Source organism: Bombus huntii, chromosome 18, assembly GCF_024542735.1.
Source record: "Bombus huntii isolate Logan2020A chromosome 18, iyBomHunt1.1, whole genome shotgun sequence".
Lineage (NCBI taxonomy): Eukaryota > Metazoa > Arthropoda > Insecta > Hymenoptera > Apidae > Bombus > Bombus huntii.
Window position 1 is genome coordinate 4,604,938 of NC_066255.1, and position 17,707 is coordinate 4,622,644.

At 36.8% G+C, this 17,707-nt stretch overlaps 2 long non-coding RNA genes across 2 annotated transcripts; one reads left to right on the forward strand and one right to left on the reverse strand.

Annotated features, from left to right (window-relative positions):
* Positions 1-1,716: 1,716 nt before the first annotated feature.
* On the forward strand, positions 1,717-10,945 carry LOC126875529 (uncharacterized). Its single transcript, XR_007693526.1, has 5 exons — positions 1,717-2,214; positions 2,660-2,782; positions 3,273-3,361; positions 3,465-3,686; positions 10,019-10,945. It is a non-coding gene; the product is annotated as an uncharacterized LOC126875529 (long non-coding RNA).
* LOC126875542 (uncharacterized) lies at positions 1,722-2,653 on the reverse strand. Its single transcript, XR_007693543.1, has 2 exons — positions 2,506-2,653; positions 1,722-2,355 (listed from the first exon to the last, which is right to left on the reverse strand). It is a non-coding gene; the product is annotated as an uncharacterized LOC126875542 (long non-coding RNA).
* Positions 10,946-17,707: the final 6,762 nt, after the last annotated feature.

Here is a 17,707-nt window from a genome sequence, read left to right on the forward strand (position 1 = left end):
GTATTACGTTATATGGGATGACGTTATAACGTATTACGTTATATGGGACGACGTTATAACGTATTACGTTATATTGTATAACGTTATATCGTATTACGTTATATGTGATGACGTTATAACGTATTACGTTATATGGGACGACGTTATAACGTATTACGTTATATGGGATGACGTTATAACGTATTACGTTATATGGTATAACGTTATAACGTATTACGTTATATGGTATGACGTGATAACGTATTACGTTATATGGGATGACGTTATAACGTATTACGTTCTATGTTATAACGTTACAACGGATTATGTTATATGTTATAACATTATAACGTATTACGTTATATGGTATGACGTTATAACTTATTACGTTATATGGGGTGACGTTATAACGTATTACGTTATGTTATATGTCGGGTTTACATTAGAATTAGGGTTAGGGGCGTGAATAAAATCTTCGTTTGGGTTACACGTTGTCGTTATGCAATAGAGAAGACATTGACTAGTGTAAATACGATTATTATAGAACCGGACAAGTAACCGTGGTAGTTACGTACTCGAGAAACTAATGACAATGATCCTAGGTTCAATAACGAATCCGCGGTCGACGGGATGATAGATGAACGTACTCACAAAATCCAAGTCGGACGCGTAATATTCACTGGTCGTAAAGAGTTATTCCTTTCATCAATGAGATCGCGAGCGAGAATGACTTTCCCGTCCCGATGATGCCACAGAGGAAAACTATAATGGGGAGTGTCTAAGGATACGAGATCATCGGATTCGTCGAGAAAAGCCTTCGTTCAGAAAGTAAGGGAAATTGACGTTGCTGCTAATTGGTCAATCTCCATATCGGTAGTTAGAAAAAGATGCTAGCGCCTTCGAGGGAAAGTTGCTAGTGGGAGACGCCGCTCGTTGAAAAATAAGTCTCCCCTATTTTCCCGTAGTTGGGACAAAGACTGTTTGTCTGTTTGAAGGACTTTAGTTGACTAAATCTTAAGATTTATAACGGGCCCTCGAGCTAGCCGAACATGTACTGCGGAGACGCATCGACATCTGGCAATCATCTTACTCGAAGAATAGGGTCTGCGTGTGGCGAGCCACGGGACAGAAACCGTTGGAATGTTTACTGTCGCGTGTCGCCACGAATATTTCTTTTAAGGAGAGCTATAGAATTACTCCATACCTTTGTTAGGCAAAGCGTTCATCCCGTGACCGCGGCTACGTTCGGCGACTGACTGTCGCCTCGAACCCAAGCTCATTATCACGACTCTCGAACAATTACAATCGGGTTGAATAACTACAATTGTTCAATTACAGCTTGTTGCGGGATTATCCAAAATTCCAAAGGCTCCGGTGTTCTTTCATCTCCGACATATATATTGGTAGATATAAGTGAGAATTATATGTATAGTTATAAATGTTGTTTGTTTACAGGTGGATAGCAAAAGTATTTGGTTTCGTGGGTGGCGTACAGGTGCCTTACAGTTCTACGGTGCGGATTGCTATTCCTTGGACTAAAAAAATTTCTTTCGAGATGAGTCAGATTATTGTAACGATCATGCATGGGAGGATTTTCTGCAGAGATTCAAAATGCTCTCTGGATTCCTCGTGAAACGTCTGGACAACACCTACATGTACTTCCATCCGTCGTTCAGAGAATGGTTGATGAATTCGCCATCCGTTCTGCACACACATACAAAAATAGTTAATGTATATATATATTATTTATTTTTATTTTTTTTTTTTATAAGTTTCGTTTGGACCTGTTCCTTTGTACGAAGACTGTATCCCTGTATATAATATAATATATATAATATGTTATGATTATGTTAGTTGTTATTTATTATATATATATTTTCCTTATCTCTCTCTTTTTTTTTGTTTGTTTTTTTTTATTAGTACCTAACATTGCTATTATGATGCTGTATTACATTGCATTGGCTATTATTTGTATGTGCGACGAATTTTTCAACATGGCCGCTCGCGTGTCTCTTTGGTATGGCGTTGGTTTAATGTCAACAGTAACGTGTTGTTGAAATAGCTAATTAATTGTTAATCATTATAATTTTATTTAGTAGTGTTTTTGTAATATTGTTTTGTATTTCATGATATTGTCTGTGTCAATACCGTGTGCTACTTTAATGTGATAGCATGGATTGTATTGTCACCGAATTTCAATAGTCATTGTTTTGATTATACGTGACTTGCATTTATGTAAGTCTTGTTTAATTTAGTTAATGTTTTGTGTATTGTGTTACCAGTTATTTTCGTGTAGCATAACTTTATTCCTCTGCACCGAGTTCAGTCATGTCTTGTTGTTAATATTTAGTTAGTCTATCTTGATTAATTTCTAACCTATTTCTGTGTTTATTGACTTTTCTTATTTTCCCTATTAATTTATTATTGCATGTACTTGCTATTTGTTATTATTTTGTGTATGATATGAATTAGTTTCCTTATTAGTGATTAAATTTTATTTGTTAGATTGACATTGTAATTTCTAACCCATTTCTGTGTTTATTAACCTTTCTTATTTTCCCTATTAATTTATTATTGCTTGTACTTGCTATTTGTTATTATTTTATGCATGATATGAATTAGTTCCCTTATTAATGATTAAAATTTATTTGTTAGATTAACATTGTCTGTAATTCTTCAGATTCTGCTCTTTCGATGCTGCGTCACTTACCTGGATCGTTCCCACAACATCATCCGATTCTTTGATATGCCTTGGATACTTACTACGGCTGCCTTCAATCGTCTTATATCTGTGGTCATAAAGGTGGTGTTTAATTTATTTAATTCAATATGTGTATAATGCATTGTATGCGCGACCGCTATTGGGCATTACAAAATAACATAACAATACTACGTAGATTAATGCATAACAAAATATCCTTTTACTCCGGTTATATTTATTACTAACTCTCAATTAATCTATCTTGATTATTTTCTAACCGCTTTCTATACTTTATCAGCTATTTTATTTCTTCTTATTAACCTGCGAAATTCATGCATGTACACTTCCTTGTATAGTGATTAATTGTTCACGAGGTAGGTTGCACTTTCACTGTTTTAGTTATTCGTTGAACTAACACGTTTTACGTTCAAACAGTAATTGGAGCACTCGTAATAAACCTTTTCTTTTCAAGTTTCCGCTATCTGTGTTATTCAACGAACAGTGCCATGCTTCCACAGTATTGTTATAACATTTAGTACTGTTGTATTTTGCATTAAGGCAATTGAAGTTAATTTGTTCATTTATTTTTCAGCTGGCTGTTGTACATGGTGTTCCGCAAACAGGGAGCCATAACCTATTTTGCACGTAAACCTTCTCGTATGATGATTACTTGTTCACAAGGTAACTTTCACTTTTACTCTTTTAATTATTTATTGAATCAACACGTTTTATATTCAAACAATGATTGGAGTACACATGATAATTTTCTTTTTTTTCTTTTTAGGTGTTCACTATCTGTATTATTCGACGAACAGTGTCACACCTCCTTTTGATTTATCCACAATATAGTTATAACATTTAGTAACCTTGTATTTTGCACTGAGACGATTGAAACTAATTTATTCACTTATTTTAGGTAGCTGTCGTACATTATGTACCACGAACAACGATCCATAACCTATACTTGCACGTACACTTTCTTGTATGTTGATCACTTGTTCACAAGGTAACTTTCACTTTCACTAGTTAATTGTTCATTAAGTTAACACGTTTTATATTTAAGCAATAATTGAAACACGTATAATAATTTTCCTTTTTCCTTTTAGGTGTTCGATATCTGTATTATTCGACGAACAGCACTATAACATATACTACCGCACTACGTTGCCCACTGAAATCACTTTATTCATTGTTTATTTCGATTATGCGCTAGTTTTAACTTGTTTAAGTGCACCGTTCGCGGAATCCCTTTTACTTCGATCTTGACGTTTTGGTTCTGCAAGATTTCTAGCACTTTGTGTGGTCCAGTATATTGATCGGAGAATTTTCCTTTACTAGGTTCTTTTAGTAAATATATCGAATCTCCTATTTTAAAATCTTGAGGGTTGATTCGTCGGTCGTAATATTCTTTTGATCTTAGTTTGGATTTTATCAAATTTTCTCTTGCCATTCGTTGTACGGTGTAAATTTTATCGAACAGATCTTCGAGATATTCTGAGTATGTTGGTTCCATGTTCTCTTCGATTATTACTTCACCAGTAGGTTCTCTGGCTAGATGTCCAAAACTAATTCGTGCGGGGAGAATTTCGTTCCTTTCCTTCATTTTAGTTTTTATTTTGCGCCAAGACGCAAGTTTACTGACATCGATCCAATTATCCAATTGCTTGCTAATAGCATTCAAAATACAAATTTTTGAAAGTGCCGCAGCCATATTAACCCAAAAATATTTTGTATATAGTATAGCGTGATACCATCTATATTTTCCTGGGGGAATCATAAGATCAGCACTACCTACTATGTTACCTACGTCAAATATTAGATGTAGTAACCAATAAAGTATTTTTAATCCAATTATAATCCAATGGCTAGCGTGTTCAAGTTTTTATATATATCTTCAACTGGTGATTCCCTATTTTCTCCCTTTTGATTTCTTTGGGCTCGTTGAATTTGCGTTTCTTCAGCTTGAAAATGTTTAGAATCCTTTTCCTTAGTTACCCTTTTTCCTTCTTTATTTACTTTATTCACAACACCTTTATTTTTCTCTACCTTTTCAGGATGAATAGTTTCACTGGAAGTGCTTATTATAATTAAATTATTATTTATTTGTATGGAACGTTTAGGAATATTTTTGGTAGATTTGGAATTTTTCTTTGAATTTTTATTACAAACCTTTTTGCTTATAGATTCTGTTTTGGATTTAGGGATAGCTATATTTTTATTTTCTATAGTGTGATCTTCCTTGCAATTTAATGATTTGGCTTTGAGTTCGATAAAGTTTCCTTCTGATGGTTTTATAGAAGTTTTTGAGTGAGATACACTCGCTATCTCTTTTCCTATTATGGTTGAGACATTCACGAAATTCGTGGAGTCTTGCTTTTGTATCTTTGCCAAGTCGAACGTGGAGAGGCAATTCGCACTTCCCAGCGGGTCCAATATCTCTGTGATATTATGCAGTGGATAAGCATTGCCTGTCGTCTCGTCGTTCAATTTCCTAGTTTCTGCTTCGTCTGAAAGTTCTTTGGCACTAATATTATTTATCTTGTTTGGTAACTCAGGAAATTTCTCACTCATGATCCTGTCTATGGCACCGTGCGTCCTCTTAATATTTTTACGTGACATTATCCCTTATCACAGCAACGGAATAGTGTTTGCATTGAAAAGTTGATTGGTTGAAATGATCAGCATCTCTCTTTTGATTTAGATCTCTATCGAGGTATTTATTTATGCATTTTTCTTCCCAAATTATTGCTCTTGCTTCTTTTCTAACATTTTCTTCTATTCCCGGGTTGTTTAGATGTTTCCGCGACGGCGGTACAAATCTCCAGTTCTGGCGGTTGTTTCGGTTATAATTATTCGAAGGTGTCGAATGTTGGTATCGAATTCTATTGTTCACTTGTTTTAGTTCTCGTGTTGCTTTCACGGCTTGGCGGTACGCATCGTCCAAGGATTGGTATCCTGCTATCTTTACTCGTAAATACACCTCGTTTGGAAGCCCCTTAACGAAAGCTTCCCTCGTGTCTCGATCTATCCTATCTTGAAATACGGTGCCGTACTCGTACCTTTCCCCGTTCATTATCGCCAGTCTGAGATCTTTGACGCGTCCTATGTAGTCCAAAATATCTTCTCCTGGTCGTTGAAATATTGTAGCTAATTCCCCTTTATATTCGTTAACCGTTTTTCCCGGACCGAACATATCTTTTAATTTATTCCCGAAATCGTTTAAACTTATTACTTCTGTGTCTTCTATGGCGAGAAATGCGTGTCCGCGAAGCTTATTCGTTAATAATTTTACTAACTGAGATTCTTGATGCCTAGGAACCATGTTTCGTGCGCGCTCGCATGCTCTTAAAAATCGAAATACCGAGGGTCGATGTCCGTCGAACACTGGTACTGTCTCTATTGCATCTTTTAACTTAATTGGTTGGGGATTAACTTCTATCGGTATTGTCGCTTGGGAAATTATCGGCGATGATACGGGTGTCTTGATTTCTTTTTTTATTTTCAGTGAACGCACATCGTCTTGTAATTTATTCATTGTTGTACTCATGTCGCGAAAATTCGCATCCCATGCTTTAAGTTTTTCCGACAACATCAAGATCATGTCTTTGTCCAACGATTCTAATTTAGTCGACATTATTTCTTAGGTATATATTTTATCGATAATCGTAACAACTTCAATTCTTTGTGGAGGGAATCGAACCGTTTAAACCAACTTTAATCCTCCGTGAAGCGGATCCCACCGCTGCCACCAAAAATTTAAATCTCTAATGTTACGTATCAACTTGTTTGTTTAAATCGATCAAATCTTAAGTTTAAATTTTACTGAAAAATTTTTTTTTTTCGTTTGAGTTTGAATTTAATCTGAAGGGAAATAAACTGAATTGATATTATTGTGTATGTAATACTGATTTAGATTTCTAATTAATACGGTAGTTGCTGCCACCAGAAATAGTCTAAGGACTATTTCAAAATATTTTATTTTTTATTATTTTTTTTCGTTTAATGGGTAGCGTTAACTGACGCTTAATGCAACTGGTATACGATTTCCACTTTTCGGCTAACCTGCTATGTGCAGGGATATTGGCACGGGAGAGGATTAAAGCTGGGAACAATAAATATTTGTCCTCGTTAAACGGATTTTTATTTGAATGTAGAATTGCTTAGATTATTACCTTTATATATATTTTATTAGCCGGATATATATATTTTAGCGTTGCTGGATTGGATAGGAATGTGAGATTTTTCGTTGTTTTATATAAATTTATTTTTACGTTTGACTTCTTCTTCTCTTTTAATTTCGCTGTAGTAGTTTGCCGTTAGAACCGAAACTCAATTCATTTACTACGATGGATTCTGTTACCATGATTTTCTTGCCTTTTGAGTTTAATAATCGAGGATGATTCTAACGATCCTCTCTGCGTGGGACTCGTGTGATTTCGCAAGCCTTGCCCAAAGACGGGTAGTATTTTACCAACAGTGGGAGGAGGAATGCGAAGATCGACGGGTGTTTTTGATAATCGAAAACACCGTTTGCACAAGCCAACACAGCGAACGATCCTTTGGTTAAATTTTCGAAGGGAAATTGTTCTGCTATTTCTCTCTTACAATCGCATGCAATGATGGCAAGAATATCGGTTAATAGCAATGCCGGTATTGCTCTTAATTTTCGATTGACCCCGACGATGTATTTAATGGTCCTCTCTGTGCGGGACTTGTGTGATTTCGCAAGCCTTGCCCAAAGACAGACAATATTTTGCCAACAATGGGAGGAGGAATGCGAAGATCAGTGGGTGTTTCAGTAGCTGAAAATACCGTTCGCACAAGCCGACACAGCGGACAACTCCTTTGTTTAAAGTTTAAACAATGATTCTATCTTCAAAACCGTTCACGAAAATAAAACGAGATCGATGACAGGAAGTTCTAATTCGATTCTCGAGGGCAACGAGATTATCAGAGAAGAAGGAAATTTTCAAAATTAATTTTCTTACCTTGAGGAGTAGGTGCTGTCTGGTGCCATTACCTTAGCTGCTCCGGTGGTCGTCGAAGTTTTTGTTGGGTTTATTACTTGAACTCGAATATAGTTTACTATCAACTTTTACTTTATTTATCTATTTCGATACAGACTGAACAATTTACTAACTGGATTAATACCGCAATTACAATGCGCGTTTCTGTCTAAGCGATGAAATGAGGACTTCAAAGATAAAATCTTTCTTTTACTTAGTCGCGGTTCTCTTTCCTTGACCGAAAAACTAAAGACCCCGAAACGCAAAATACTATACAAAATTTCTAAACGCAATGATGAGCGCAATAACGAACGTAGTAACAATGAACATAAAATATAATGAGCACAAGAATAATGATCGGTAATAACAATGATCACTATAATAATGAACGCAAGAATAATGAACGTAATACGAATGATCCGTAATAACAATGAACACAAAATATAATGAGCGTAATAAGAATGTTCACCAGAATAATAATGAGCGCTGCTCTATGTTGCTTCGCTTATTTATAATGCCATCCCCCACGGGGTGGTGGTCCACTGGGGGTACGCTTCCGTGGGAATCGGGATGTTGCAGTTTGGGTTTCTTGGAATCGTACGTGACAAAATGTAAATTCCGTATTTCGACTTAGTTTTTATCGGTCCTGTGCTTCTGCTGAGCTAGCGTCTAGGAGGCTTGAAGCATTCCATGCTGATCTAGTCTTTTCCGCGAGAAACTTCTATGTTTTGTACCGTGGGAATTACCCGTGTTTCTTCGGCGCGTGCAAGGGCCGGCGGCTGCAGCATCATTATCACCTCGATGTTTGCTCGGGCAACACGCGCAATTCCGCTGCTCTCCCACAACAAGGACCTCCTTCTTCGAGTTATTTTTCGTAAGTTTGGATATTCGCATATTATGGTTGTTTTTGCGATTTTAATGTTTTTTCCTTTTTTGTTGTTTCCCTAGGCTTCGGTGATCGTCGTTCGGACAATGTTTGCGGAGGCATTTCCACCAGAGGTTCCTTATTATTATTATTTTTTAGATGTATTTTGCTTTATGTACGATATATATATATATATATATATATATATATATATATATATATATATATATATATATATGTCGGAGCGGACATTAGAATTAGGGTTAGGGGCGTGAAACGAATCTTCGTTTGGGTTACACGTTGTCGTTATGCAATAGAGAAGACATTGACTAGTGCAAATACGATTATTATAGAGCCGGACAAGTAACCGTGGTAGTTAGGCACTCGAGAAACTAATGACAATGATCCTAGGTTCAATAACGAATCCGCGGTCGACGGGATGATAGATGAACGTACTCACAAAATCTAAGTCGGACGCGTGATATTCACTGATCGTAAAGAGTTACTCCTTTCATCAATGAGATCGCGAACGAGAATGCCTTTCCCGTCCCGATGATGCCACAGAGGAAAACTATAATGGGGTGTGTCTAAGGATACGAGATCATCGGATTCGTCGAGAAAAGCCTTCGTTCAGAAAGTAAGGGAAATTGACGTTGCTGCTAATTGGTCAATCTCCATATCGGTGGTTAGAAAAAGATGCTAGCCGCCCTCGAGGGAAAGTTACTAGTGGGAGACGCCGCCCGTTGAAAAATATGTCTCCCCTTTCTTCCCGTAGTTGGGACAAAGACCGTTTGTCTGTTTGAAGGACTTTAGTTGACTAAATCTTAAGATTTATAACGGGCCCTCGAGCTAGCCGAACATGTACTGCGGAGACGCATCGACATCTGGCAATCATCTTACTCGAAGAATAGGGTCTGCGTGTTGCGAGCCACGGGACAGAAACCGTTGGAATGTTTACTGTCGCGTGTCGCCACGAATATTTCTTTTAAGAAGAGCTATAGAATTACTCCATACCTTTGTTAGACAAAGCGTTCATCCCGTGACCGCGGCTACGTTCGGCGACTGACTGCCGCCTCGAGCCCAAGCTCATTATCACAACTCTCGAACAATTACAATCGGATTGAATAACTACAATTGTTCAATTACAGACTCCGGTGTTCTTTCATCTCCGACATATATATATGTATAAGATTTATAAAATGAATGCTCGGTAAAATGTCTGTGATAAATAATTCCAATTAAAATGGAAAAATTTTTAATTGCATTGCTTCGACTATACATATACATATACTTAATGTGACTTACTTTGTATGAGAAAAATTCTGTTTGTCAATTCGATATCGAGAGCTGATAATGCTAACATACGATGAAACGATAACAGAAGAATCCGAATATTCAGAACTTTTCACGATATATGTTAAATAATATTATGAAATAAATTAAATAATTACCCCGCATTGCTTCCAGCGTACGTGTTCACGATTCTCGGCAAAACCGAATATGGCAGCAGGAAATCAACCAATCACAATGTTTATTCGACCAATCGCGGGGAGACGTAGTCGCTAGGAGAGACGTCAACGGGAGTCGTAAATTCCCGTTACGATTATAACAATCGACACCACGACTTGATTTCCGGTGAGATAATAGGGGTGATTGAGTTTGTATAACACTGTGATTCACAGAATTATAAATTATATATTTCCAACACTTAGATTACACTGACGAGCATAGATAGAGAGATAATCACTTATCGCACGAAGATAAGATAGATATGTACGTTAGAGCAGGGCTCTTGTAATTGGATTCAATGTATTAGTGGACGTAGCACTATAAGATATTTAGGAGAGGAAATGTAGGCTCGACAATACCGAGACCGACTCTCGCGTTATGCTTAGACTGCACGATGGGCATTAGCGGTAGACTTAGTAGTTGACTTTTCCAACGATGTAGAAGAAGTGAAGTTGAGTGACGATGCTGTGTCGGAGGAAAGCTAAGGGTGGGTGTGTCTAGCGCACGGGACCATCGGATTTGTTGGTGACGATTTTAGTTAGAAGAGTGAGGGAAATAGTCTTCGTTTTTAATTGGTTAAACGAAGGGTCTTAACCGCCCTCGAGAGAAAGTGGTTAGTGGGAGGAAAGTTGCAGCATACGTGAGAAAAACTAACTTTCCCTTGTCACGCCGTGGTAGACAAGAGTCTTTAGAAATTCTTCGGAAACAAACGTTTGTTTGGTTTGAAGGGCCTCTACTAGGAAATTCCTGAGATTTATGGAAGATACTTAAGGCTATTGAGGGTACGCCGTACGGAAGAGCGGACATCTGGTGTCCGTCTGGCCCGCGGTGTGTGACCTGGGCCAGGCAGAGGGTCGCCCGGCGTAACACACAACTTCGAAAGAAAGTAAAGCGCGGGAAGAAAGCGCGGCATCCAGCTTCCTGCGAATCTATTCTCGATTTCGATGTAAGCAGTAATCTTTCGATAATCGTTTTGCAAAATGGCGTGCCTTAAACGAAGTGTATAGTAAAATTCGTATTTGAGAGACGCATAAATAAACGATATCAGGCTATTTCCCGGGAGAAATTCACGTTCGGTTGCAACATAACATGTCACGTATATATTTTCGTCGAAAACTGATTTCGAGGGACGTGTCAAGTGACTTGGCGAAAGTTCAACGACAGACTGTGACTTTAAAACAGTAAGTGTGTAAGCCTGTGTTTGTTGTCCGAGAATTTGAAAAATCTGTCATCTTTTGTTTACGTCGGCTGTAATAGAGTGGTGTTTTTGTTTCGTGGTAACTGAATGCCTCAAACAACAAACTCGAGATTTCAATGGATCTTCGAAAAGAAGTCATAACCATTGGCCTTGGATGAGTTGTGATTTCATTAACTTTTTAATTCATAATTGATAACATAAGGTTATTGTAAGACCGATGAAAATATGGATAGCAACCAATTGCAATTGAATATCTGGCCTGTCTTGCACTATTGAAATTTTGCAAGTCACTAAAGTTACCAGCATTAATATGTTCCCTTGCACAAGTTTGACGATAAAACAAATGAAATTTTACTAATTGCAAGTTATTTGATTATTCTATTTAACGAAAAATTATAAAATCATAAAATAGAATTCTATATAACCTGTAAATCGTAACTTGTCAATCTACTAGTACATATATTATAAATTGGTAAACTTTTGTGTGTGGGGGAGGAGGTGCTAGATGTAACACTGATGCGACATTTTGAAAAAATATTTAATTATAATCATGAAAGGCGTTATTGAAATATTGAATTTTTATTAATGTTCCTTGAAACTTCGAGTTTGCGTACTATATTTAAAATGTACATAAGATATAAAGTATATTGACAAGTAACAGTCACAAAATTGTTTCAAATGAGGATAATCATCCTAATATCAACTTATCAATTGTGATCTGATAAACAAGAATTCAAAATACAGTTAAACTGTGTTCTACATACAATAATCTTTTTCGGAGGAGATTTAAATATATGAACATATTGTGATATTTTGTCCATAATAACATGAATAATATAAAGTTTCGTATTACATATACTCTATTTTTTAATATATTCTGCATATCTCATTTTATGACAACAGACAAGCAAACTATATTCCCATTATAAGCTTCGCTCTAATTTCGCATCGTTTCACCTGAATATATCGTGAAATTTCATCCCGTCAAAATTTTGCGTCAATCTTTTTTATCTTAAAGGATTAAAGACAGTTGCAAAACGCCACGGTGTTTCGAGGTTTGTTTAAATTTCCGCCAAATGAAAAAGAAGTTTCGCGAAAAATGGTAGTTACTAACGGCACGTCTGGTTACAATTTTCGTTTACAATACTTTTGGCGAGTAAATATGACGTACTGGGTCGATACTAAGTAGTCGGTTGTCCCTGAAATTTGAACTGTTGAGAACGAGGTAATAACAGGGTGACTGGTTTGTTGCTGTGTAACGTATACACGTTTCTGAATAGTTTTCTACTTTAAATGAAATTAACTGCTACCCGACGGAGTTTCGACGTAGCGATAAACACGTCACTGAAAAAAGCGACGAATGGGAATGGAAAATACGTAAAGATTTTTTTGACAAAATAAAGAATCATTTTGTCAGATTTCAAGAAGAGTTTGGATAAATTCAATTTATGCTCTTTGCTACTTGACTTATGTTTATAACACTAAAAGTTATCTTTACAAGCAGCGAAGTGATTTAGTTTCATCCGTAGTTCGGTTGCTTCCAATTTTTTCATTTTCACATTGCGTATTACAATATTGATGTTAAAATATTATTATAGAAAAACATGTTAGCAACTTAATTTTCTATTTGTTCTTTTCTCTGTTTTCCTTATTCTGTTTTTGGATTTGTGGTAGATGATTTAAATAATGACGTGACGAGTTGATACTTGATATTGTCAAATATATTTAAAATTATTCCAAATACAGAATTAATCGCACGGGAGACAAAGATTTTGTAACGAATCCTAGCGGCTGCCATTTGTCGTTCACGCGCTGTTGCCGATACCGGATGCGCTAATGTCACGTAAAATAACAAAATAAAAAAAGAAATTTGAGGTGAAAAATAAAAAAAAGAAACTTTATTTTTTTTCTAACAACAATTCACTTTACAATCCACTTCCAAACTCTAGGCGTAACTTTCCAAGACTGAAGCTCTTATGATTTGACTTTCGATCGAATCCGATTACTTTCTTTTGTCATCCCTCAACATCCCCACCATGCATTTGCATTTGCTAGGCGTCCGCGACCGTTGCCACGTGCTCTTTCTTCTAGAACCTTCGGCGGAAGGACCGTTGGGATGTTGATGGTTCATTAGACACTTCAGCGATATACATCGTCGCCGAGTGCCGCCACATCTTTATCTCCATCGTCAGTCCATCGGATTTGAAGTATGCCGGTCGTAACACTAACATTGTGGCGTCAGAGAGGACGCGCTTCGACTCGCAAAAGGCGTTTTCGGTTTGCTTCGACCACTCGAATCGCCGCGAACAGCTCGTACGTATCTTTGTTCGCGGATCCGCGTAGTTTGTTGCACGGGTATACGTTTATATTGACACCGGTGTTCACGAGGAAAGAGATCCTTGGTGCCCTGTCCGTCACGAAAATCCGACGGGATACTAAAGCCATCGCCACATGCCGCGTTTACGGACGGCTGGTCTCGTTTCACTGGGCCCAGTTGCAAGGGGCCCGGCACTTCCTTGCGCGGTCTCGAAAGGTCTCGTGGTAATAGCAGAGACCAGACTTCTGCGGTCTGTCTTTCGAACTCGATGTCAATCTTGCCTTCCGTATGTAGAATAACGATGTGAGGTGGATAGCGGGTGAAGGTGGCCACAAGAAATACTCTTGATGTTCAACAAAAAAGTTAATTAAACTATTAACAATCAACAGTCAATAATTTATGATCAACAATTAACGACTAACGATTAACTGTCAACAACAATTAACGATTAACGATGAACGATCGACAACAATTAACGATTAACGATGAACAACAATTAACGATTAATGATTAACGATTAACTATCAAGAGTCAATAATCACGTATCTCTAATTGTGTTTACTTCGCTATGACGCTTAACCTTTCGCACTCCGCAGCTCGGGGCAGAATGAATCTTTGATTCGAAACCAAATGGATTCTTTATTTTGTTGCCCCTCGATATCCCCACTACGCACGCGTTTATTAGATGCCCGCAACGGTTGCCGCGTATGCATTCTTCCGAATATTCGGCGAAAGAACTGTAGGTATATCGACGGTACATTAGGTATGTCGGCCTTACGCTTTGAAGGTATAGCGCTTTGTGTCGCGAAGCCGTTGGAAAGTTCCATGGTCGAGTGCCATCACAGATGCATGACGATTAGATACAAATGCTTCAAGTATTACAATTAATAGCTGATACAATTGCAACAAAACAGATGTCCTTTATGCAATACTACTGAAATTACACAGCTACAATAATATAAGGAATACGTCTGTACTATGGGAAACATAAATAAATATACACATAGTAGCTTATACAACATGTATGTGGAGAACGATTAAACGTGTTGTTAATTAATGACTAGACGAGTTGATACTTAGTTTAATCAAATGTATTTAAAATTATTTGCAGTACAGAGTTAGTCGTCGTTCGCTTAGTGTTGCTCGATATGTGTTTACGAGGTAATGCTTACGTTCGTTCGATATTAATTCGCTATAAGAATGTTCGATACTAACTGTCTTAACGATCGTGTTCTCTTATTTATACTCGGGGGAGTACCGGAAACTTTAAATTCAACCTCGGTTGACGATTGCACGTAGCGGCAACATTGTTTTGCCCGGAATTGTTTATCGTTACGCTTTGCGTGTCACGTAAAAGTAATGGGAAAATAATAATAAAAAAATGTTGGGTTCTTGAAACAGAGTTCGAGATACCTTTATTCTATAATAGGATTACAAGTGTGCGATTAGATTAGATCAATATAACTAATAATTTATAAGACACTTAGTTCCTATTTCTTAAGACTTCTAATTCTATGTTCATAATTAAGAGAGTTTACTTCGTTGGAAATTTGATTGAGGTGCATTCTATACGATTATACATTATTAATGATTTTTGGAGCGCTCTTAATTTTTGTTAGGATTTCTTCTAGACTGTCAGTTAAGGGTAAAGTTATAGTTTTGAGATTTATTTTGTAAGTTATATTGGTTTTTAAGTTATTGTTTTCTATAATCTTTTTGTTTAACATTTCAGTCATCTGTATATTTATTTCGGTTTTATGATGTTCGGGAGGACGGTAGGATTTTACGTTGATGATCTTGTTAGGTAGATGATACATTTACACTGTACATGTGAATGTGTGTGTAAGCGTCAGAGGGCGTCCAGGTCTCAGTTGAGACAAAAGACGATTGGAGGCTGTTAGGAGAATCTAGAAGAGTTGCTTGACAACAAGCGTGCGTGCAAGAAGGTTATCGAAGTCTTCAGAGTGTAATATATATATGTATAGCTGTTGTGTGCGAAATAAAGTAAACTATTTGTATTTTCGAATCCTCTGTATACCTTAACATGGTAGCAGAGCGTGGTTACTAGTTTTGCAAGCTATTTAGTGCGTGGTTTTTAGTCTTGCGAGTTTAGTAAGGGAAGAAACGTTCAAAGAATATAAAATAAAAGAAAAAATACTTCAAGCACGTAGGAACGCTTGAGTAAAGAATAGGAAATCAATTAAAATGGAGAGATCGTAAATTATGATATCGATATTTGATGGTGAGGGTTACGGTATGTGGAAGAAAAGAATAACAATGTTTCTGAGGTATAAAGAATGTGATATTGTTATAACTAGAGTGAAGACTGAAACAGACAATCCAGACTGGGATAAAAAGGATCTGAAGGAGATAAATATAATTTACAGTGCCTTCTCAAATAGACAATTGGAATATATTAGGGGAGAAAAAACAGCGTATGAAATAATGAAAAAGTTCGACGAAGTGTACTTGAAAGAGTCGACGGCACTAGATCGTGTGCAGAAGGAGATTGGAGAAGATAAGTCTTGATAAATACAGTGATTCAGCATCGTTCTTTAGCGATTTTGAAAAATTAATAAATGAATTAAAAGATGCAGGCGCACAAGTGAGTGAGAGGGAAAAGCTGGATTACATGCTAAATACGTTACCCGAAGAGTATAGCTACATAGCGGATAAAATAGATGCAGTGAAAGAAGAGAAAGAAACGGTAGCGTGCGTGAAGAATAAAATAGAAATAGCGGAAAAGAAAGATAAGTCTAATCGAGGAGAAATGAAAACTAATGCCTTTGCTGCAAAAAAGGAAGGATGCTTCAAATGTGGAAGAGTGGGACATTTTGCAAGAGAGTGTCAAAATAGCGTCCAAGGGGAAGCAGTAACAGTTATCGGTGTGAGTCAACACGCGGTCGCAGCAGAGGAAGAGGAAACAATGGCAATACGAGCAGGGGGCGTGGAAACTTCCATCGTCAATCAGCAGCCGGCACGAGCGAATATGGCGAATATGGCAACACAGGAGCAGGCACATGGATGGCAACAGCGCATGCAGCACACAGCAGCGAGATGAACGAGATAAGTGGTAACGAAATAACATGCCTATTAGATAGCGGTTCTGCCGATCACATTATTAACGATGTAAATTATTTTGATAAATCTATCGACCTTAAAGAACCGGTAAATATATATTTGGGCGATAATAGATCGATAAAGGCAACAGAAGTATGAAATGTTATTAGCTATTTTGAAGCATTTGGAAAGCGAAATAAAATAAATATGAATAAAGTTTTTTATGTGAAAGAAATGTCCGCAATCTTGATTAGTTTAGGCAAGTTAACGGATAATAATAATATGGTTATTTCAAAAGGAAATATTGCAAAAATAATAGACGAGAACAATAAACTTACAGCTTTAGCGGTCAAAGAGAATGGTACATATAAAATGAAAAGTATATTGAAAGGAAGAAGCACTTAGTAAACAGTGCCGAACGTAGTGGTATGAGTAAAAAGGAAAGATGGCATAGGATGCTAGGACGCGTAAATTTTAGATACTTAAATATTTTGGGCAAGTAAAGAGCAGCTAGTGACAGGTATACCGAATAAATTTGAAAAGGAATTGTTCAAATGTAAGGTGTATATAGAAAGTAAAATTCATAATTTATCTTTCAAAAATAATCGAACTAAGGCTAGGGAGATAATGGAAATTATTCATACGGACGTGTGCGGTATCTTTAAGACTACCGGATTAAATGGAGAGAAATATTTTATTTCATTTATCGATGATTATAGTAAAATAGCTAGGATCTATTGTATAAAATCAAAAGATAAGGTCTGTCATTCTCTCGTACAGTTTGTAAATGAAGTTGAGAACTTAAGGGGCAAGAGGTTAAAAATATTAAGATGCGGTAATGGAAGAGAATACTTAAACAATCGAATTTATAAATTTGCTAGGGATAAAGATATCATAATAAATAATTGTCCTACCTACGTACATGAATTAAGCGGGACAGCGGAAAGGTATAATAGAACAGTGATGGACATGGCGCGTTGCTTGTTAACGGAAGCGAAAGTACATAAAAAGTACTGGCCGGAAATAATATGTACAGCGGCGTACTTGAAAAATCGAATACTAGCAAACATTG